At 35.5% G+C, this 24102-nt stretch overlaps 1 protein-coding gene across 1 annotated transcript in view; it reads right to left on the bottom strand.

Moving 5' to 3' along the window:
* Positions 1-8800, bottom strand: part of LOC109052254 (signal-induced proliferation-associated 1-like protein 2) — a 117983-nt gene extending 109183 nt beyond the window's left edge. Inside the window, exon 1 of the mRNA XM_042736140.1 lies at positions 8740-8800. The gene's annotated coding sequence lies outside the window, so the exon portion shown is untranslated. The remainder of the gene's footprint in view (positions 1-8739) is intronic.
* Between the last annotated feature and the right edge of the window lie 15302 nt (positions 8801-24102).

Here is a 24102-nt window from a genome sequence, read left to right as displayed (position 1 = left end):
CTCCACCGGCCTCGCTCCGTTCCCACGGCTCTCGGCCCCGCCCCACTCGTCACAAGCCCAAATTAAATATTACATGAGCTGGGTTTAGCAAATTTTACAACAGTTATCAAGATTTTTCATATAGTTAAAAGTACAAACAAACAAACAAATAAATCAAATAAGAAAAACAATTATAAAATAAAACTATTAAAATAAAAACTAGAAAAACTAAAAACTAAATAGTTATGGTATTAAAAAATAAACAATATATAAAAATTAAATTAAACATAGCATAAAAATAAAATAAAAAAAAAAATCGCAAAAAATAAAAAAGATACTTTAAGTCAAAATGATCTTATTAAAAATAAATAAAAACAAAAAAAGTTACAAATAAATACATTAAATTAGCATAAAATAAACATTTATAATACATTTTAAAAATCAGTTTTGAGTGAAATTTATCTTATTAAATTTAAGTTATCATTTTTAAAAATTTTAATAAAAAGGAACAAAAGTAAAACAAATTAGCATAAAATAAAATAAAACTTTTAAAATATTATTTTAAATCCAAAGATTAAGTGAAAATTATCTTAAATAAATAATGGCATTTTTGCATAATGCTTTAAAAAAAAAAAAAAGAAGCTGGACATGTAACAAGCGTAAGCACAGGGTTTGGAGAGGCACTGACCTATCAGAGAGCTGTGAGGGTGTTAATGTGAATGCATTCAATCACAGGGTCATGACGGGACGAGTTTTCTCACCCCATCCACAGCATCTCAAGTCAGAAGAAGTGCACTTTGTCACATCACATCACAGTGAAATAATGTCTACTGAGAGCAAAAGCTTTGAGACAGCTTCACAAAAACCCCAAAAAGTCAAGCATCATCACATGAATGAAGACATCAACCTGCAACATTGGTCCTTACTTGTGCAGAACATGCTTGCATGCAACATTGTCTTTGGAAAATATAAAAAATTTCCCTATCTTCACAATGCAATTGGGATTAATAGGGACATTTACCTCAGTCTCGAGACTGAAGATTATGTGAGCTAGTTAGTGAGATACTTAAAACTGTGACTAATAGACATTATCATGCTTCCCTAGCTGATTGATCACAATACATTAAGACAAATGTAAAGACATTATATTACAAGTTTATTATTAAATAATATGTAAAGGAGGCATTATCTAATAAACATGCACTAACTTGATAAAGCACACTGGATAAAGCCAGGTTAAAAATTCTTAATAGTGCTTTATGTATTTATTTATTTATTTTTTATATTTATATCACAATTTCAAATGTTATATAAATAAGGCTAATGATATATATATATATATATATATATTATATATATATATATATATATATATATATATATATATATATATATATATATATATGAATATATATATAGTAGTATAGTATATATTTATAGTTAAGTTTGGTGTATGTAAGTGGTGCTGTAGTGGAGAAAACTCATTTTGAGAAAACAGCCTTTCAAATATGTAAGTGAAATCTACTGAAGCAAATAGATGAAGTGTGATAAAATAAACACTTAAATGTGTATTTAAAGAAGAGCTTGAAATCGTAAATTGGACCAATACATGAAAAACCACTGTTTTGCCTCAACTAGTTTGTGTCCTTAACCAACTATACAGGTGACCCCTTGTCTGAAAACAAATTCACTTACAAAATATACACAACAAATTTTAGCACGTTGAAGCATTCATAAATCACAGCAATTTGCAACAATGAAGCAGCCAGAGATTTTCATTGAGCTCAGCTTTATGCAAATAAGCAGTGACAACCACCAATAGAAATACAGATGCTACGAGTCAAGAAACGCCTACTAGCACTTCATCTATTAAATCGCTGTTAGTAAACATCACTTAAACTTTCTACATGCCATTTAATCACTCCACAAACAGCCTTGCTTCACAAAATCAGGACTTCAGCATTGCTGTTGGCTCCAACAGACAAGTTTAATAGCGACAAACAAGTTGAGTTCATTTGAGGATCATTTAACATACCTAAAATACTCCCACAAAACAGCTCCTAAATCCACTTGTCATACAACCCACATGCACTGCTTGAGTGCAGGCCTTCAAATGCACCATTCTGGAAATACTGATCTAAAACAACTGGCTGGAGCCCGTGAGAAGACAACGAGAACGAGGAAAGGAGGAGGTGAAAGTTGAGGAGAAAGGGTTGGCAGGCTGGGACTGAGTTAGTGAAAACGCTCACAAAACCCCCAACCGCTGTGCAGAACAGCCTCATTAGCATATGTAAAGGGCCGGCCCTAGACTGCGACATTCAACCTTGCTGGACAATAAAGGAGAATGACACAAAGACTAACTAGCAGTTCGATACGTGACCTTCTGGATGCTGAGAGATGGTTTTGGCACTGGAGGAATCCATGCAGATCATTACAACTTCACATATTCCACACCAAATGACCATATCTCACCAACAAACATTCTGCATGCAACTTTACATATGTTCCAGCATCTGTGCATTTTAACATCAAACGTGTAGGTGGCAACAGCAAACATCCGGAATCATCAATGCAGCAGTCTTTGATTCAAACGCTCAGAGAGAAGTGTGATGGGTACTAGTTTCTTCTGGAAGACTCTTTCAACTTTGGGAAGCTTGAATTCTGACAGTTATTAACAGTTCCTCTGTGGCGGAGCTGAGTTTGGTACAGTACACCTGCTGTCTGTAGTGTTTGCTTCTTTACTGAGAGATTTACATATTGACCAGGCCAATAAAATGTTTGATATCTGACAGTTTTCAGATTATCAGATGATTAAGAGCAGCATTAGCGCTCTCTCGTGTCGGATGGATGGATGGAGGGAGGGATGGAGGGATGGATGCATGGATGGATGGATGGAGGGTTGGAGGGTTGGATGGAGGGTTGGAGGGTTGGATGGAGGGATGGAGGGTTGGATGGATGGATGGATGGAGGGTTGGATGGATGGATGGATGGATGGATGGATGGAGGGTTGGAGGGTTGGATGGAGGGATGGAGGGTTGGAGGGTTGGATGGAGGGATGGAGGGTTGGAGGGTTGGATGGAGATAATTGAATGTAGGAATGTAGGATTGAATGAATGAAGGGTTGGATGGATGGAGGGATGGAGGGAAGGAGGGTTGGATGGTTGGATGGAGGGATGGAGGGTTGGATGGATGGAGGGATGGAGGGAAGGAGGGTTGGATGGATGGATGGATGGATGGAGGGTTGGATGGATGGATGGATGGATGGATGGAGGGTTGGAGAGTTGGATGGATGGATGGATGGATGGATGGAGGGATGGATGGATGGATGGAGGGATGGATGGATGGGATACAGTGGCACAGGGCCCCCGGTAAACCGCAAGCCGTATTGCTCAATATTGGAAATATTTCAGTTTTAAACAGTGAAGGCGAGCCACTGGATATCATACTAGCAACATGCAAACTTTGTGCAAGACTTATGCCGGTGGACGTCTTTCACCATGAAAGTGAAATTACAACGCAAAAACCATCTGCAAAAAACAACGCACACATTAACGGTGCGTATTCTCTCAGAGACGATGAGAGATGAATCTCCTACTTGATATGAAGCATATAACTATTTAAATTTATTTCCTCAATGTTTCTCTTGTGGCCTGAACAAAGTGAAAACAATTAGAAGAAATATATTTCGTGCTGGACAGGTTGTTTTTAAAAGTCGGAGCTTAAAATAAAGCTGCTTTTATGTTTGACTGAAGTGTTCATTTTATTTAGGTTATAGTCCTATAATTCATTGTAGGCTATAACAGACCTGTTTTAAAAGACATTTTTAGAACATTTTTTCAATGAGGAGTAGCCTAAGCTAATAACCTAATCTTTTATTATCCTTGAAGCTGTCGAGTGTTTGTTGATGGTTGGCTGGTTATGCTCGGTTTACATCAACTCATCAAAATGACGCTCACTCTCTCTTTCTCTGTGTGTGTGTGTGTGTATGGAATAATCCACTCACTCCTCAACATCATGTGTGTGTGTGTGTGTGTGTGTGTGTGTGTGTATGGAATAATCCAGTCACTACTCAACATCAGGACATTCATGTTCAGCTACACCCCCCCCCTCCTCAGCATCAATGCAACTTAGAAAGAATCTAATAAAGGATCGTTTGAGTGGAAGGAAATGGCAGCGCTTAATTGCGCTGGATTCATTTGTGTAAGTGTGGCCTTCCTTCCAGGCGCTTTCACTTTGATCTGTGCGCGGGGTGGAGGGGGTTCAGGACAACACGCCTGTTTCACTTCAGTTTTGGGGGATGTTTGGGAGAAAGATGGACTAGTGACTGGCACTCCAGACCCACACACACTCCGTCCGGCTTCTCATGCACATTTCAACAGGAGGACCTGAAGGAGTGCGGCATAATTCACATCACAGTGAGGCTTTTGATATGTGATGGACACTTCAGATGCCGCACACACACACACTTCATACGCACTGAGAGCTGAGTGTGTTTGTGTTGATACACTAGCAGAAGCAGTGAGTAATTAGCAATGTTCTCTGTTCAGCAAAAATACATCAAAATATGCAGTATACAACAGAACACACTGTGCATCCACAATGCAGTGTGTTTGACGTTCCTTTTCAGAGTACTGAATAAAATCAAGGTAAAAACAACCATGATTTTTCATTATTTCATCACTGAGAAAAGTTAGGATATTACACAAAATTGGATAAATAATAAAAAAAAAAATTCTATTTGCAATTTAATAAATAAATTAATATATAAAAATAAAAACATCATACATTAATATGAAAAAACAAGAAAATTTATTATATTATTCAATTAAATTATTATAAATTAAATTAATACAAAATACATACGTTAATACAAAATAATTTAGTATTATATATATATATATATATATATAATATATTATATATATATATATAGATATATATATATATATATATATAGATATATATATATATATAAAATAAAGAAATGACAGAATATTAATAATGGATATTACCTTTTTATTGCTGTAGTTTATTTTTTATTATTTAAGTTGTGTCGTAAAAATTAAATTAAATTAAATTAAATTAAATTAAATTAAATTAAATTAAATTAAATTAAATTAAATTAAATTAAATTAAATTAAATTAAATTAAATTATCTGGCTCTGCTCACTGGTTATCTGACACTCATCCAATAATAATAGATGGACAGATAGATAGAATAACCAACAGAGACAGAGAGAATGAACGACGGATAGAATTATAGATAGTAAATAACATAATAAATATAAATAATAATGCTTATTTATTATCTGACATTTAAACAAAAATAAACATAATCCCAAATCGGTATTTCCAGGTAACGGCCATAAAAAGACAATATTAATTGATTTCTAGCAAATTATAAAAAAATGTGGTAACAATGTAGTGTTTAGCATTTACCATTGCATATCACATACCGTTTCACATCCTTTTCTAAAACAGAGAAGGCAGTACACAGTATATACTGGGCAGTATGCAGTTAGAAGTGTGCTTGCATTCCTTTCTAAACATAGCCAGACTCTCCAAAGCAAAAAGGAGGACGGTCTGTACTCAAACTCTAATCCACAGTGAAACACTGTATCCTAAACGAATGCAATCCAACAAGTTTCCAGCAAAAATACTTTATCCAAACTAAAAGAAAAAAATACTGCTGCTGCACCAATGGGAACATGTTTGATATACCACTGAGTACATCAGCAAAACAGAAACCAGTCTGTACTGTTGCTTAGCTGGGATTTATCACACTGTCTCATCGCACCTGCTCAGGACACGGAGTGACTTTGAAATGCAAATGCAGTCTGGTCATGACAAACTTGTGTTTCAGACGAGCGTTCTGGAGGTTTTTAGTGGGCGGCAGGGGAGCGTGTTAATAGGATAATGAAAATGACCTAGTGGATGAAAGAAAAACACAGAAACGCTTCTGGGATTGTGATGAATGGCTGAGAACAGATGTCATGTAGGGGCCCCTCGGAGGAACGTGCCTCATGTGGGCCACTTCAAATACTGTATGTTCAACACCATAGAAAGTCACACGGCCGTTTCACCCATCAGCACTCCAACAACAAACACACTTACGCTAGCTTTATCAGCAGAAGAGAAACATCTATGTTAGTGAGTAGGCCTTTAGAAGATGCTTTAAAGACGTGCAAAACAAGTCAAAGAATTCAGCTCTGAACAACAAGGCTTAATCCAATACTAAAGACTATGGAAACAAATATTATAAAATGTTAATTATGCAATGTTCACTGAGATAGGCTAAATATTTTTTGATATTGTCACAACAAAAATTAACAAAAAATAGAATACATAAAAACTAAACTAAAATAACTAAATATAACTAAATTAAATGAGAAAAATAAGTGACAAAAATTACTAAATAAATTCAAGACTAAAATAACTATGAACTACAGTAGTAGTAGTATATATTTATTTAATATCATGTCAGCATCTAAGGCTTTTTTCATTGCAAAAACAATTAAAAATACAAGTATAACAAATGCAATAAAAACAAGCAAACAAACAAACAAACACAAGTTCTAAACTAAATGACTTTTAAATAACTAAATGACTAAAAAAAACAAAATAAACAACAAAACTACATGACTAAAAACTAGGGCTGTCAATCGATTAAAATTTTTAATCAGATTAACCACACCCGATAAATCTTGCACTTCATGAAATTAAGCATAGACCATTTTTCTTGTTTCAAATGTTTATTTTGTCATTATTTGCTATATCCAGCAAAGTAAACCAAAAGATTAAAAGATGATTTTTCAAGATAAATTTAGATGTCTTTCCAAAAAAGGACACTTGCAAACTCCAAAAGGAGACCAAAGGAGCCCATATAAGCACATATGAAAGAAAAAAAAACCCAGTATTTTATAGTATGTGTACAGTGCAAAAAAAAAGACACACATTAAAATTTAAAAAAAACAAAAAACAAAAACAAACAGGACCACATGGAGATGCCCAAAAAACTAAAAAAAAAACTAAAACAACCACCTGCTGATTGCATATATCTACTACTGTAGACAGATCCATTCATTATCGTGAATGTGTGTGGAAAAAAAATAAACGCACTAAAAATTCCCTACAGCACAAAAACACAAACTACTAACAGTGCATCAAGAGCACTCATACATGCATTAATATAACAGACTCACGCGTGCTTACTGTATGACTCCCCTACGCCACTGCAATCGTCTTTACCTTTATTGCAGTCTTCATCCATCAAAATTTTACTAGCAAGACTGGTTATCCATAAACTGGTTATTGACAGAGCTCTGCAATCTCTGATGTAATCAGCCTGGTTTCCTTTATATTAGCGCTGTTTTGGACGGATTGTTTAAATGCATTCGCTTCCTGGATCATTGGACTGAAAACTTTCCCGGAGTTTAGCAGCTTAAAATGATCTGATTGCAAGCACAGAAGCAAAATTGGGTTAAAGTGTTAGAATAGAAATAGTGCTTTAGTAATTTTGCGTTAACTGTTAATTAGATTGTAAAATAAATTGCATGCGTTAATGTGTTAACAATGACAGCCCTACTAAAAACAGAAGTAATTTACTAAAAAAAATAACTAAATCATCCCAAATAACTACCCAAAAAACTAAAACACATAAAAACACATATAAAAAAAAAAAAAAAACTAAAAAAACAAAACAACCAAAACAACAAAAAAAAACAACTAAACAAACTAAACTAAATGACTGAATGACTTTATGACTTAACTAAAAAAAATAAATAAAAAAAATAAAAATAAAATAACTTATTAACCAACCAACCGGACCAGATTTTATAAACCATTATTCACATCTGAAATAAAGATGTTGTTTAGATAAGCATTGCTGTACGTTTAATATAATATCTACACGAAGATCATATGCCTGTAAAATAGAATTAAATAAATTTTTCATATGATTCAAGAATCCATTGAGACCAATTCTTCAGATAGATTTTCTTACAGTGACCTGAGAGGGCGTCCCACAGCAGCCGTGGTGTTTTGTGCATCCAGCTAGCTCAGGAGGTCTATTCTTTGACGGTTTCGCTCTCAGTCGTGCCGTCCCCTCCATCTGATGTCAGCTGTCAACTGTAAACACTCAGTCGCTCCCATCAACCCTCACTAGTGCTACAGAGAGGGAACAAACCACACACGACTGACTCGATTGCTAGGTAACCCCAGCTTGATCCAGCCGTCCCCACTGACAGCATGCGTCTAATTTGCTGAAAAATTAAATACATCATGTATGAGACACGATTGCACCGAGATATGTTGTCTGCAACCCATTTTTCCTTGGTACTGTGAATTTATAAAACAGCATATTCAATGAGAAGATCAGAACTTGGCGAGCGTTTTCACCATGACACAAAGAGATGACGCTCCGGCTCTGGCAGGCTTTGTTTAGTCACAGCAGACAGTGAGCAGACTGCTGGCACCACAGGACCAAACTGAGTCACTCAACCAAAACTCATACAGCAACGGACATCAGGAGACCGAGCGTGAAGGTTTAACTGCTGCTTAAACAGACCTGATGGGATAAATATCGCACATTCGATTCATATAATCCCAGACTGATGGTTGTGTGAAAAACAACTGGCTAAAGGCATCTATGAAATCATCTGACAAATGCAAATGTAAATTCAACTATGTTGTCTAATCAACTGGTTGGTCTTAAAAGGAAAAGTTCACCCAAAAATTAAAATTTGCTGAAAATTTGCTCACCCCCTCAGGCCATCCAAGATGTGGATGAGTTTGTTTCCTCGTCAGATTTGGAGAAATGTAGCATTACATCACGTGAATGGGTGCCGTCAGAATGAGAGTCCAAACAGCTGATAAAAACACCACTCCAGTCCATCAACTAATGTCCTGGGGAGGCCAAAACATGTTTGTAAGAAACAAATGCATTATTAAAACATTTAAAATTTCGCTTCTGGCCAAAAGTCCATAATAAGGCTTCCTCTAGTGAAAAAGTCCATCTCCTGTTGTCTCTCACATCAATTTCCACCCACATATTTGTTTAGAGCTGTTTTAGACTGTTTTGGCTTGTAAAAAGTGTTTGCTCTGTGCAGATTTCTCTCCTGATTCAGACAAGATGGCTTTTTCACTGAAGGAAGTGTTATTATGGAGTCATATTTTTTCCCGAAGTGGCGGTTTTACGTTAAAAACGTCCTGATGTACTTGTTTCTTACAAACATGCAGCTTTTCACTTCTTAAGATGTTAACTGATGGAGTGTGATTTTTTTAATCAGATGTTTAGACTCTCATTCTGACGGCACCCATTCACTGCAGAGCATCCATTGCTGAGACACTGATGCAATGCTACATTTCTCCAAATCTGATGAAGAAAGAAACTCATCTACATCTTACATCACATTATTATAAAAACATCATTATCAAATTTTCATTTTTGGGTTAACTATTCATTTAATGAAGTCTGTTTCTAGTTCAACATGCCATTTAAAAATGCAACACTCATTTATTCATCTTCATAGACCAGCTGACAGATACTCAAATAAATATGGGAATGCATGAACTGATTAAATGCATTTATGCATATCTTTCTTGAATGCACTGAAATTTGCTTTGGATAAAAGCACCTGCCAAATGCACGAATGTAAATATCTGTAATCTTTTAGTGCACAAAACTATTAATCCTAACAAAAATGGAGACATGACATACAGATGCATTTTAATGTGTCCTCAGGCAATGCAAAGTCATTTCACAACTTGAAATATATCTTTAATGGTGATGAAACTGTTATATAATGTTGCATTAAAGCTGCTTTATAAAAAATGAATTTAGACACGCAAACTTCTCAAAGTTTTCTCACAGGTCTGGTGTGTTAACAGTAGCATCTGTACCTGTTTCAACACAATAAAACACTCTGAAAAGTTGCATCTCTGAGCTTATCCACATTAAAGCATCACCACTAAAAATACTGCAGCTGAAAATCTAGATAAACCATTCTAGATAAGATACGTTGGGCAATGTGATTGGGACTGTGATGTCTCCGGCTCACTCTGAGCAGCTGACACTCCTGGGTCTAAAATTAGCCAAAAAATAAAAATGAATGAACAGATCGGGAGATGATTTCTATAGATTTTGTGTTCTGAGAGCAGCGCTGGCAGCTGACGGACACCGTGACGGGGTGTGGGCACGGGTACAAGAGGAAGGAAAACACTTGCCATCAGCTCCATTACCTGTATACAACAAAAACTGACAAACTGAGAGATGAGGAAAGAGCTAAAACCACAGAGGGAGGTTTTGTTGCTTTTGCCCAGAAGCAGGGAAAGCCATGAAAGAGACTGTGACGTCACCATTAGGGAGGGGAATCAGTTCAGACAGCAATGACTGATCATCAAAACACATTAAGTGTGAGGACCCTCACAAATTTCACATGAACATAGATCACTAGAGATCGAAGTCCAGAAAAAACATATGCAACAAATGTGTTTAAATATGCTTATGTTTAAGTCAATTAATTTCAAAGAATCAGTTCTTACAAGGTTACGTTGGTCGTGCTGTATGTTTTTTGCTGAAAACAGAACAACAGCGAAACTGACTTTGCATTATTTTGTGGTGTGGTTCTTAGTTTTTATGCAAAAAGAACCTAAATACACTTACAATTGAATCTGATACACATTTGAAAGAACTGGTTCATACGAGTCATTTGTTGGTGAATCAGACTGTATTTGTCGTGCTGTATATTTGATGTTGCATGCAGCGGAAGAAAATTCTCTAGTTACCGTCTTTGTATTTTTCTGTGGTAGTTACTGGTTATTTTGCAAAACAAAACAACATATGCTCAAGTTTAAGTATGAGACTCATTTAAAAGAATTGGCATATAAGAGTCATTTGTTTATGAATCAGACTAGACTGGTCACGCTGTAGGTTTGTTGCATACAGAACAATGCAGAGAAATGGTCTATTTACTGCATTTGTATTATTCTGTGATGTAGTTATTCGTTATTTTGCAAAACAAAACACCATATACTCAAGTTTAAATTTAAAGAGCAGGTAATATGGTATTTTAAAGTGTCCTAATATTGTGTTGGAGTCCCCCTACAACAGGTTTAAATGTGTCAGAAAACATTGTAATTTTCTCTGAATATACATTTAATATTAGAGTCATTTGCCGATGTTCTCGAAACAATTCGTTCCAAGCAAGTTCTGAGCAAACCCCTCCTTTCCTCAAGCCTACTCTGCTCTGATTGGTCAGCTTGCCAAGTCTGTTGTGACTGGCACAGAAAGGGGTCCTTGTGTCAGTTAGCCAGCGCTATCATTGACAAAGCACCTTTACATTAAACAATAATATAGTGCTCCAATAATGACATAAAATACAAAAACACTTATGCAAGCGAATCATGCCCACAGCTAAAGTTTAGCTGCTAAACTGTGAACACTTGGTGGATGCATTAGCCGAGTGCTAACGTGACTAACTGATGAAACAATACAGTGTGTAAACCAAAATATGTCTACTGTAATGTTTGAAGAACGCTCAGTCTTAACTTTTAATCAGAATGCAGAACAGCTGTATGACAGGAGCACCAGCCGTCTCTCCCGCATTAACCCTATAACTGCCGGTGCAGCACAATAAGCAGCAATTTAACTATGATTATAAAGTCTGTGTGCTACACTACATTCTTCGACACATTCTAAGGAAATAGTGGGTTTACAGCGAATTATCAGAACTCAGTAAGACAGTAATATCGTGCTTTACCTGGAAACCTAAAGCTGCACTAGGTATACATCAAATATTAGCACAAAAACTAATGATATTTTAAACACTCAGTTGAAAATATACATAAAGTATCAGTCGTACTTACAGGTTGTGGTACGAGCTTGTTAGTCCAAATTAAGAAGATTAGAAGACAACGAAGATAAAAGCCAAGATTAGAGAATAAGTCCTTGATAAAATGACATACACACAATAAAAGGTTTGAATTGTATTTCTGTGGTATGCTTGAACACCGCGTCTTCTCAACATGATATAAACACACTAATAGCGGAAGTGTTTGTGGGCAGATCAGACTCTGTTCGTATTTCGCAGGCAGGTGGGGATTATGCAAATGTGTTACCCAGTGACGTATACCAGTAACAGGCAAAAGATTCGAAAATATGACGACTCGTTAAGGAGATTCAGAATATCTTTATATCTTTATTTATCCTGCACTTTTTTGATTAACAACTTTGCAGACTGTTGTCATTTAAGAATAGCTACATTATAAACAGCAAATTAGATATTAAAAAAATATATATGACCTGCTCTTTAAAAGAATCAGTTCACAAGACATAATTGTTTGTGAATCAGGCTGGTCAGACTCTATGTTTGTCGTAGCATACGGTACAAGGAAACTGTCAATTTACTATTAAGTTGTGTAGTTTTTAACAAAAAAAAAAAAATTGCACAAATTCAACTCACTCCATCTCAAGTACTCAGCTGATATATGTGTTAAAGTACTCACAATCAAATAACGGAAAAGTACATTTCTAGTCTTAATGGTCGTTAAATTGGTGTGATGCTGTGAAGATTTCTGCATTTGCATCTGGAGGTGAGGGTTTATAGCGGCCTGTCGAACAGCTGGGTACCAAATGCAGAATCGACAGAATGAATAAACAATGACAAAGAGGAAATGGTGGCAGCTTTGAACATCTGTCATATCCCAGCAGGAACTTCCACTAATTAAACGAGAAACTCCGACAACAGAAATGTGATTAACCAAAAACCGCTAACTTATTCTCCAAAGCCTCGATGGACCCCGTGGGGAGATGGTTTCGATAAAACTCCATGAGAATCTGACTGTTCGCCTCAGTCACGCAGCTGCCGTCTCTCTCTCTCTTTTCTGTTTTTTTTTTAAGAGTCACTTTGAAAGCCCTTCTGAAAGTGCCATTGGAAACAGCTGTTCTGTGGGCATCAGCCATGAGACGCGGGCCTGTTCTGACAAGACGTGCGGCAGATGAATCCAAATCACGTGGAAACGACCAGACAAAGCCAACACAGCCACACTGACCAGTACTCAAACCAATGCCAAGAAGCATCCCGAAGGACAGATAAACTAAATGAAAAGAAGGGAGATAATGATAAGGAAAAGAAAATGAGCAAAAGTGCAACACAATACAATAAATTATAAAATAAAATCATTTATTAGTAGTAGTATTAAAAGTAGTAGTTTTTCAGAATGTAGACTCAAAAATCTAATAATAATAATAATCTACAAGTAGTAGTATCAAAAGCATAATAATAATTAATATACTTCTATATAATAATGACAATTATCTACATTTTGCAAAATGTAAAAGGCAAGAAAAACAATAATAATAACAAAAATAATTAGTAAAGACAGTAGTTTTTTTAAATGTAAAATGCAAAAAAAACATTATTATTATTATTACTATTATTCCTAAAATTATAATTATTATTAAAATTGTTTTATGTATAAATTGCACTTTTTGCATCATTTAATGTCATAAATTGATATAGCACTAAATACAAAATACAAAATTATATCCACAATGCTTGGTTCAGGCAGTATGAGGCGAAGAGGGAGAGAATTTGTCTTGGAAATGTGTTTCTCAATTTTATGGACACACATGGGATATATAAGAAACTACTGCTGTAGTTTGAACAGAGACCAAAAATATGACGAAAACCCACCAAACATCAGCTAGGGTTAATATTTTCTCCTACAGTGAATAAAACCCTTTTTAAAAGGAGTGGAAAGGAACTCACTGAAATGCCCCATAAAAAGAAATGCAACAGAACATGGTCCAAGTCATTTCCATTCCCTCATCCCGCTCTCGTACGGGGCGGGGTGGAAACATTCGAGGAAATTCTCATGGAGAGCAAGAGAGAGGGACTGAGCGGCTGATACTTTTTAAAAGTTCCCTTTTTTCTACTGAAAAGAATCTCGCTGTGTGTGTCCTTCATTGTGTGAGTCTTCCCTCAGGCTCGGTGCACTAAAAAAATCCATTTATCCTTCCTGAGAGTTTGTAGCGGCAAAGAAAAGAGCTAAAGAATCCGGCAGGAGTCACGTGCCGGGGTGACATGGCTTTTCCCTTGTAAAGACTATGGGCCCATCTCGCCGCCATGGGTCCTTCAGAATGGGATCATTCCTATTGACAGCAGAAAAGAAAACCCAGTACATCTGTTCCCAATATTTGCATTTCTTTGGTAAATTACACAATGCACCACTTGGCTCGATGGATAGAGGGCATTCTCATTCAGGCGTGAGAAACAAGCCCCGTGAATGAGATTCTCTTTCACTCTGTGAATCGACTCATTAAGTGACATGCATTTGTGGTTTTAAAAAATGAATGCGCCTGACGTGATACGAGTCATACTGCGTTCTCCTCTTCGACCGGGGTTTGAACCCGAGATGTGTGGAAATGTATGCACGCAGACATGCAAAATAAATGAGAGCTGTGGTTCAAACGGAGACCAAATTACTCGGCAAACTGCAGGATTCATTAAGCATGTTAGTTACGTGGACCAAATGGAGTGTGCCATCATTTCATTAATAGTGCATTGAAAGTCTGCGGTTTCAAGCAGAATTGCAACCATAATGGCTGTTTTCAAACAGGTTTGGCATTTGGTCAGTCAAACAGACAGTCCCAGACAGTGTGTCAGTTCTCAATAAAAATGCTCCCTCTCTGGATGTAATTATTAGGTTTCTCTGCTGCTCATATGAGCTGGTGTCTTTCCTCCACTCCTCCTGTGAAACGGTCTAATGAAGGAAAGTGTTCAAGGGAGGTGAACTGAATAAACTCCCGTTTTCCACTGAGTGCTGATACGACCTGACATCAGAGCTCTGGTGGTGAAGTCACCTCTGACCTTATGAATCCATCCTAGCTAATAATATAACGAGACACAGCACTGAACCTCAAATACAAAAAAAGAGGCATTATGGGAGTCTAAGAGAACTGGCTGCATGATTAGGGATACAAAAAAAATGGGAGATTGAACAATAGAAACAACAATAGAGTGACAGATAGAGTGACAGAATGACAGACAGAACGCTAGAGCAACAATTAGAGCGACAGACAGATAGCAATAGATAAAAAATCATAGCAACAGTTAGAGTGACAGATAGAACGATAGAGCGACAGACAGAGCAACAGAGTGACATATAGACCAATAGAACAATAGAGCGATATATGGAGTGGTAGAAAAACAGAGCAACAGAATGAAGGGGGGTAGAGGAACAGACAACAAAATAGAGTGACAGAACAATACAGCAACAAGCACAGAGTGACAAATAGACACAGAAAGAGCAACAAAATGATAGAGGGATAGATAGAATGGTAGAGAAATAGAAAGCTAGAGACAGATAGAATGATAGGTAGATAGAATGAGAGAGAGAGAGAGAGAGAGAGAGAGAGATCAAAAGAGAGCAAAGCAATGATAAAATGGAAGACTAACAGCCAGAATGATAGAGCGACAGATCGACAGAGGAACTGATAAAAAAACGATAGAGCAATAGATAAATAGATTACAACTGCATTTAGTCATTTAGCAGATGCTTTTATTTTTTATTATTTTGTTATTAAACAGATAGAGCGATATAATGAAAAAAGCACTATTATTAAACTCCAAACTTCTTTTTGAAGAGGGGGAGAAATATGTATATAAAAAAGGAAAAAGATACAATCAACTAAAGAGCTATGTTCAAACCTACATGAGAACTATGGCGCTGTAGCACACATGCTCACCGCTGAGCCACGGATCTAATTCATGACCGCACCATTTGAAGCAGCATGCAACTCTACAGTGCTTGTTTTGTTCATAAAAGAGACTCCGTGTTCAAAGCTCAGAAAAATCTCACGGCGTAAATGTTTATATAATTCAGAGTGACATAAAGGGATCTTCAGTTACACTGAGAGAATGTTTCTTCCAAGCCCTCGAGACGAGATCAGTCACCAGATAAAATATGAAGAGAGGACGATGCTTGTCCTTAATCGCAGTACCGCTGGAGCCCAACCACACAGACCCAAATAAACCCACCGTTCCTCTTCCCCTCTCCCTTATCGCCTCACTGCAGGGTTTCTGATTGAAGTCTGGAGATGTTTTCAGTGCTTCGGACGGCTGCATGGTACTGCAGAGGATCTTCTCCTTCACAACTTAATTTCACAGCCAGAGAAAAAAAGTTCCCCTGCAGATATAATAAAAGCCACCACAGATAAATATGACATGTATGCTAAAGAAAGCTGCAGACTTGAGATTTGTTAACCCCAAAGGGGACTCATTGAAGAACGTTTTACAAAAGACTTACTTTAATTATTTTACTGAAGACGTTTTTTGCATAATAACAGTCCACATCATGGGAACGGAGTCTGAACTCTCACATGGGTTGTCTTAAGCTGATTCTTACAGGCCTCAAATCACATGCTACATTGAGACAAGCTGTTGGGTCTGCGATGGGCCTACAGCGGAGAACAAGTCTTAGTGCTGAACTTCAATGACATTACATACAAAAACGGATGAGCCAAACCCACAAGACTGCAAGTCCATATCGAGCTCACTATCTGGGACACAACCAGAGTGGGATGAAAATCAAAAAGACAACAGTGGACAATACAGATAAACAGTGTAAGTTACAAGCAAAGTAGTTTTGAAACATGATTTTCTGCTTGGCTTTAGCGGAGATGTGCAAAACTACATGTTTTCAAAATTCAACAAGACGTTGGGTTGCCTGATGGACTAGTTGACCAATCAATCAATAATTTACACTTACATTAATGCACAGCTTTGGGCAAAAGTAATGCATTACAATATTGTGTTACCCCCTAAAACAGTAACTAATTACTTGTATGTGGAAGATAATGTGTTATGTTACTTTTGCATTACTTTTTTTTATATGGGGACAGGAGAGCTGTCAGTCAATAAATGGGAAAATAAAGTAACTGGCGTTACTTATGTGAAAAAGTAACTCATTTTCTTGTAAATTAAAAATTAATGCGCTACTTTACTAGTTGAAATAAGTAATTACTTAATTTGCGTTAGGGCTGTGCAATTAATCGAAATACAGTTTTGATTTCGGCCTCCAACGATAATGAAAATACAATAATCAAGATAAAACCCCCTTTCCAGCGGTGTGCTTTCGCCCCTCCATAAAAGCCCAATTTCACGTGCAAATCAGTAAAATCATGTAACGTGACTTTTGCAAAATGGGACGTGATTGATTTATAAAAGTTGATTTGATTTATTCATGTCTATAAAAGCGCGAAAGAGAACTTGTGCTGTTCCTCAAGAGGGTTTCTGTGGATGCGCTCAGAGACAAAACAGAACACGGGCATGTAAAGTCATCTTTTAGCTTAAAGTACATGTCTAAACTCCTCCTGCGACTGTATGCTTAATATTAATCAAACAACAAAAGACAGAGACAAAATCACTCACTGCTCTTGACCGAAGGAAACAAATAAAGTTTAATTCATACAGTGAAGACTATGCTGTTTTATTTTGCATTAGATTATTCAATTTCTGTAGTATGCTGATAACGGAGTACTTTAGACTTGCATGAAAAAAACTTAAAAGCACAGGTTGTTTCATTTGTATCTTTTTATTATATTGTCTTTTTCCTTTGCGTTTTTAATTACTGACAGTTTAATTATTTTCAATAATTTTAAGGATTTTTTTTTTTTTTACTAATATGAGTTGCCCTAGTATTCTGCTGTGGTTTTGACATTTCGATGTCTCTAAAATGTAGATGTCATAATAACATTATTTACTGAAAAAATATATTTGATATATATTGCCATCTTTAAAAATATCATTGATATAAAGTTTTGGTCATATTATGGCCCACACATAATTTTACCCAAAGTGACTATACACTGCATTCAAGGTACACATTTTATCAGTTCTTGTTTTCATTGGGAAGTAACCCTATGACCTTGAATTCATTTTTCCAACTTTTGGGTCTACCAGCTCAACTAGATCCCTTGGCTAATAAATCAACTGCATTGTAAAACCAAAAAGTGCCTTTTACAATGTGTTTAACCACCTAAACCTGCTTGTATCAGCTAGAAGCCAGCCATGTTTCAAACACAACTATGACTGAATCTAGTTTTAGTTTATATTATTCAGCAGCACTGACCAATGGTAAGCTAAAACTACAGTAATGACAATCAAAGCTGTGAGAATGTTTTTCATTTGCGTTTGTTTCTTTCCCGCCCATGCAGACATTTAAAAGGCCACCATCTGCCTGTCAGGACTTAAATCTCATAAATGATTAAAACAAACTCACAATAAAACAATATTTTATGAAAGCAAACCATATTTGTGACATTTGTTGCAATTACTGCACTGTAAATATGGTTACGTCCCAGACAAAGAGTGTCTGGGGCTTCAAAGATGTGATTGTTTATGTCCCTGTTTCAGAAAAACCACTTCTTTAAAAACATTTACTACCCATCTGAAGCCCACTGCGGAGGATTTCAAGTGCTGACATCATGTAGCAGAACGGCAATAATAAACTTGATATTTCAAAGCAATGAAGGCCATCTCCGTTGCATAACAATCCTTTCAATTCATCCCGTCCCAGTACAATGTGGAGGAAATTATACATCTGCCTCATTCCTGCTCCATTTCACCCCACGGCACAGAAGTTGGCTTCTGTTTCATTAAACATCCATACCGTGAGCCACAATGATTGTCGAGATCGGTATTTTGTCATAATTTTGTGTATAAGCATCTCTTTAAATACAAGCAGTCAAACACACACAAAGTATGTTCCACTTTTATAGAAAACAATGCACACAACACGCTAGTAACAAACTAATATACAAAACACACAACTAGCGCACAAACTAATATCCTATATGTTCAACTCACTCAAGTAACCGAAAAAACTAAAACTAAAAAACTAGATGTTCAACTTATTGTTGTAACAGGAAAAACGGCAACCAAGAATCCATCTCTAAATTTTTCTCAAAAACCAATACCACAGCTCTCAAGTTTTCTCAAAAGTTTGGACTACATACTGCACACATACAGTAGCAAGTTTGTCCTTGTTTTCACTTTCAGTAAATGTGTAACCCTGGCCTGAGATGGACAACATGATCTACAAAAGCGTATTAAGTCCTTTCGAGCTCGCCTGAGAATCTGGAATCTACAAAAGCGTATTAAGTCCTTTCGAGCTCGCCTGAGAATCTGGAAGTGCTACAAGATAATGTTACCAAACAGTGTCAGGTAATCGAATGTAAAACGCATCAGTTGGTTTCCAATGCAGTCTGAGTGACAATAAAAGTGCCCGGGTCCTCCAAGCACTTGTTATGTGAGAACAATAGAGTGACCAGCATGGCAGAACACAACAGGAAACAAAGACCAATTTCCTTCACACGCTTGATAAAAGGCTCTTTCAGAGAGTGACAGCTCTTTCCTGTCAAAATCACTTATATCCTGTAAACAAGAGTCCAGTGATGTCATGAAAAGTTAGCACAATGCTGAATGAAAACATTGCCTATAATAATTTTGCATTTATACAAATTAAAATGTTTTAAGACAAATTCTGATTGGATGAGCCACGCTGTCAGACAATATCTCCCAAAAAGTCTAATTATGTCATAATTTACTCGCCCTTATCTCATTCCAGACACTTATGAGTTCATGAATGAATCATTCGTTTGAGTTGGATCTTCTCAATGAATCATTTGATCCAGTTTACAAATCTCGCCTGCATGTTCGGTTCACAAAATGGACTGATCTGGGGCTTCTGCTCTTTTTATTATTTTTTTTGAAGCTTGACAGCACCAGCTTCCACTCATTATGCCAACACATTACACATTGTTTAAAATGATACGCCTCAAAGACAAAAAGGGGTTTTCAAGCATTAAAACAGCCTAAAAAAGTTGAATACAGCTTTAAAATTTATTTATTTATTTATTTATTTTTTTTTTGCTTTTTTCTGTACATTACAATGCGTCTTGTTGTATCAGAGTAAAAAATAATGACTATCATACATGTTTGCATTTTTAGATACACTGAATGATCATGGAACATTATTTCACCCATTTCTGGACATTTAATGTTCACAAACATTATTTGTAACATTAAAGCAGACACTTTACTTTCATGTAATTCTTTCTACACTTTCTTCATTTAATTCTTTCTACAATTTGATGCCAAAACAAATGCCTCGTCTTTGATCTATATACAAATTTCATAATTTAAAAAAAGTTAATATGGGTTTATTATAATAAACAGTATAATCTAAAAATAAGTGACATTTTCTGAACTAATCCTAAGAAAAACCCTTGTATTCATGGTAAAATCACTGTAATAGCCCTTTGTTTTCTTATACTTAACTGTTACTTAATGTGTCATGCAGCGCTAAAAATAAGTCTAGGAACCTGTAAGATCTTGTTTGACTAAAATATTGTTTATTGTCAAGCTCAGAAGATTGTAGTTCACTGATCAAATCCACATTAAAGGAGAAGAGAATCTTTAGTCTGTCAAATCAAAGCAAGGGGGAACTGCAACGTTCACATCTTTTGTCAAAATAAAGCGTTTGCGAACATCTCTTCTAGTAAAACAAACATGAATCAGGTTGGATTTAGTCACTTCTAATCAACACGATGAACACCAGTTGTTTCCAGAAATCAGGTCAGACCACATGACCGCTGGAACGAGACAAACGCTGGCTTTATCAAACGGCTCGTATTCATGAAATTATACACGGCCGCAGGAAGTTTCTGGGGCAGGAGAAGCGATAAGATAAGCCTGGAAGAGGGCAGAACTAACACTGCAGAAGAATGCATTCAAATTCTCTAAAATGTCATTGCAGGATGCATTTTAGTAACCGAATGAGTTAAATCTCAGCTTTCATGCATCACTAAATGAGCTCTGACCTGTGGCAGAGACAAACTGGCTGCTCCGCTGACAGGGAAGGTTAAATACAGAACTGCTTGATAAGTGACTCTCCAATTAAGCTTAATTGGCCTTCATTAGTTAAACAGGAAAAGGGAAACGCCGCTTTTGAGGACAAGCCCAGAGCTGAAAAAAATAACAAGTGAATACAGGGAGACTTCGACGGCCCTGAACTGAAACATTTTACTAACAGCTAAACACATCAAGATGCCTGACCATGTGACCAATAATGAAATGCTAGTCAATACTATTGAATTGGATATATATATATATATATATATATATATTTTATATTATATATATATATATATATATATATCTATATATATATATATATATATATATATTAGACACACGGTACAATTTATGTATTTTGGGGGGGATAATTGAAAGAAAAATAGTTACCAAAAATAGTAAATCTGCATAATGACAGATCTACAAGAAAAAAAGGCTGTTTATTTTTGACTGGAAACACCAAATTTGGTATTTTCAGGATTTTTTGCAGTGAGGCCATAAAACAACAATCTTTGGTTTTCCGAAGAACTTCTCAGTAAATGGTTCCTAAAATAACCTTTTTTTCCTTAGAATGAAGAACATTTCAAAAACCGAAAGAACCGTTTTTCCCTTTTTAAGAAGCTTTTGTTCGATGGAAAGAGTCTATGTTAAAGGTTCTTCACAGATGCCAATTAAGAACCTTTATTTTTAAGAGCGTATTGAATTTGAAGTGTATTTTTAACACTAGCATGCAAACCTGTCACAGTCAGCATCATTGGATATAAAAACAGTTAAATAGTATAAAGCTTCTAATCTAAACCTGTCTGATCAGAGAAGTCCAAGAAAACTGATGTTACTTTCGGCTGTACATCACAAAAGAAATGAAAGTGCAAATGTATCAAATCAACCAGGTATTCCATGCACTGCACAGATTATGCACACTACATACTGAAAAATAGTATGAGTTGAGTAGTACGCTTTTCCAAACAACAAACAAACAAACTATCTATATAAGCTAAAGATCTTATACTAAAATATGAGCTAAACACACTCTGAACATCTGACTCAATGGTCTATGACATCCCTAAATAACCATGTGCAAAGTAAAAAAAAAAAAAAAAACCTTCAACAACAAAAAAATAGGCTCGAAAAATCGTTTTCAACATTGAATTATGTTGTTTCCTTACCCAGGAATGTATATTCTCATAATTCTGTGATTGTCCTTTTGTGATGCATGTAAAAGTAATTAAGCCATTCTTAGAATAAATTACATAGTCCTAAAAATAGTCACAGAACGTCATGTCAGCATTTTCATTTTACAGGTCTATTGTTCCTGTATAAGCATGTACTGAGCTTTTGTTTCACTTGCAAAAGAAGCCTTACAGGAATACCATGGTACAGTCAGTGATTGTTTCAGATTACAAGAGATGCACTGACATTGAACGATTTTCATACATACTTCCAATATTAGCATGGTGCATGTCCAAAAACTATAGTATTAACATGTTTCATAGACAATATAACATAATATTATCATATCAATATAATAACAGTATTATCATGTATGTGCAATAACAGGGCCATTATACAAGTTTGTAAATCAGGAGTGGTAAAATTATATATAACAATAAGAACTTAATACATTCAACATGTTGATCCAATCAAATTAAAAATCTTGTTTACAACAACTGAATTTAACGATTATGTTAAGCTAAATGTTACAATTTATATTGTGTTTAACATTTTAATAAAATTTAAAACTTACTGACTGCAGTTTCCAAAGCTCATTTTGACATAATCATTGCATTAAACTTGCTGTAATATTGTTATCTAGCCCAAGTGTATTGCATGAAGAAAGAATCTGATTTCTTATATTGTTTGCCAAAAAAAGATCAGATGGAGGAGGTTAGAACATCAATCCATCCAGCATCAACTCCCATGCGGCTCAAACTAACACAAACCTTATTATCGTGACCACATTACCGCACATCTGTCAAGGTTACGCTCCATTTGACACAATAATTGAAACTCCTCACCCATAAAAACAGCATTTTAAGAGTTCATAATAAGAAAGCCCAGTCTAATAAATACAAATCCAATCCAACCAAAACAACGGCTGATGAGTTTTCATTATTACACACAGAATGATGTCAGCTTGTTTTTGAGGCCTTGATGCATATCAGCGCTCTTGGGATGCAACAGGCAAAAATACTTTTTCACTGATCAAACTTTAGGTTTCAAGCTTATATTATTCTATAAAATTCTGTTTGTAGGAGTGATACAATAAAATACTGAAAAATGCACTTATAAAAGATGCGTCCGTTTCTTGCAAAGGTCATTGGTTCAATATCTGGGGATACAAAAAAAATTACAAAAACTGATGAAAAAAAAAAAAAAAAAAAAAAAACTACAACCTAGAACAGTACAAGACACTTAGAAAAAAAAAATGGCATTAAATTAAAATTAAGTTTAATTATAAAAAAAGAAAAACAATTACGATTTTTAAAAAGATTTAACAACAAAATTAATATTTAAATAAAAATGCCTAAATGCTTTGTATTTTTTTTTTTTTTTTTTTAGACATTATGAGTGTCCATAACCTCCTCTGAAAACACAAATTTTTCCTCAAATGAAGTTTATTTACAAAGAAAATAAATGAAACTGAAATTGACTGTATAAAGTGATGTAATTTGGCCAATTTTAAAGACCAAGAAGAAAAACTTCACCATACAAAATTAATAAACAAGATTCTGGAATATTACAGAATTTGACCAGTAAGTAACATACACTCTTAAAAATAAAAGGTGCTTAAAAGGTTCTTCACAGCGATGCCATAGAAGAACCATTTTTGGTTCCACAAAGAACCATTCAGTCAAAGCTTCTTTAAAGAACCATCTCTTTCTTACCTTTTTATAATCTGAAGAACCTTCTTTCACCACAAAGAACCTTTTGTGAAACAGAAAGCTTCATCAGATATTAAAGCTTCTTTTTAGACAAAAAAACTTTTATTTAAAGAGTGTAGTAACCATCTAGAACACCTGATCAACATGCTGAAAACCACTTAGAATGTGTTGAAAACTCAAATATTTTCCTTACATGATGTTTATTCACAAGATAAAATCAAACATGCAATTTGACTGATTAAAGATTTCTTTAAAATTTGATTAAGACCATTTTAAAGACCATGAAGGGAAAGCGGACAATGCCAAACCTAAATTCACAAACA

This window comes from Cyprinus carpio, chromosome B13 (genome assembly GCF_018340385.1).
Source record: "Cyprinus carpio isolate SPL01 chromosome B13, ASM1834038v1, whole genome shotgun sequence".
In the NCBI taxonomy this organism is placed as follows: Eukaryota; Metazoa; Chordata; class Actinopteri; order Cypriniformes; family Cyprinidae; genus Cyprinus; species Cyprinus carpio.
Note: the sequence above shows the minus strand (reverse complement) of the source record. Positions and strands in the feature narration are given on the sequence as shown.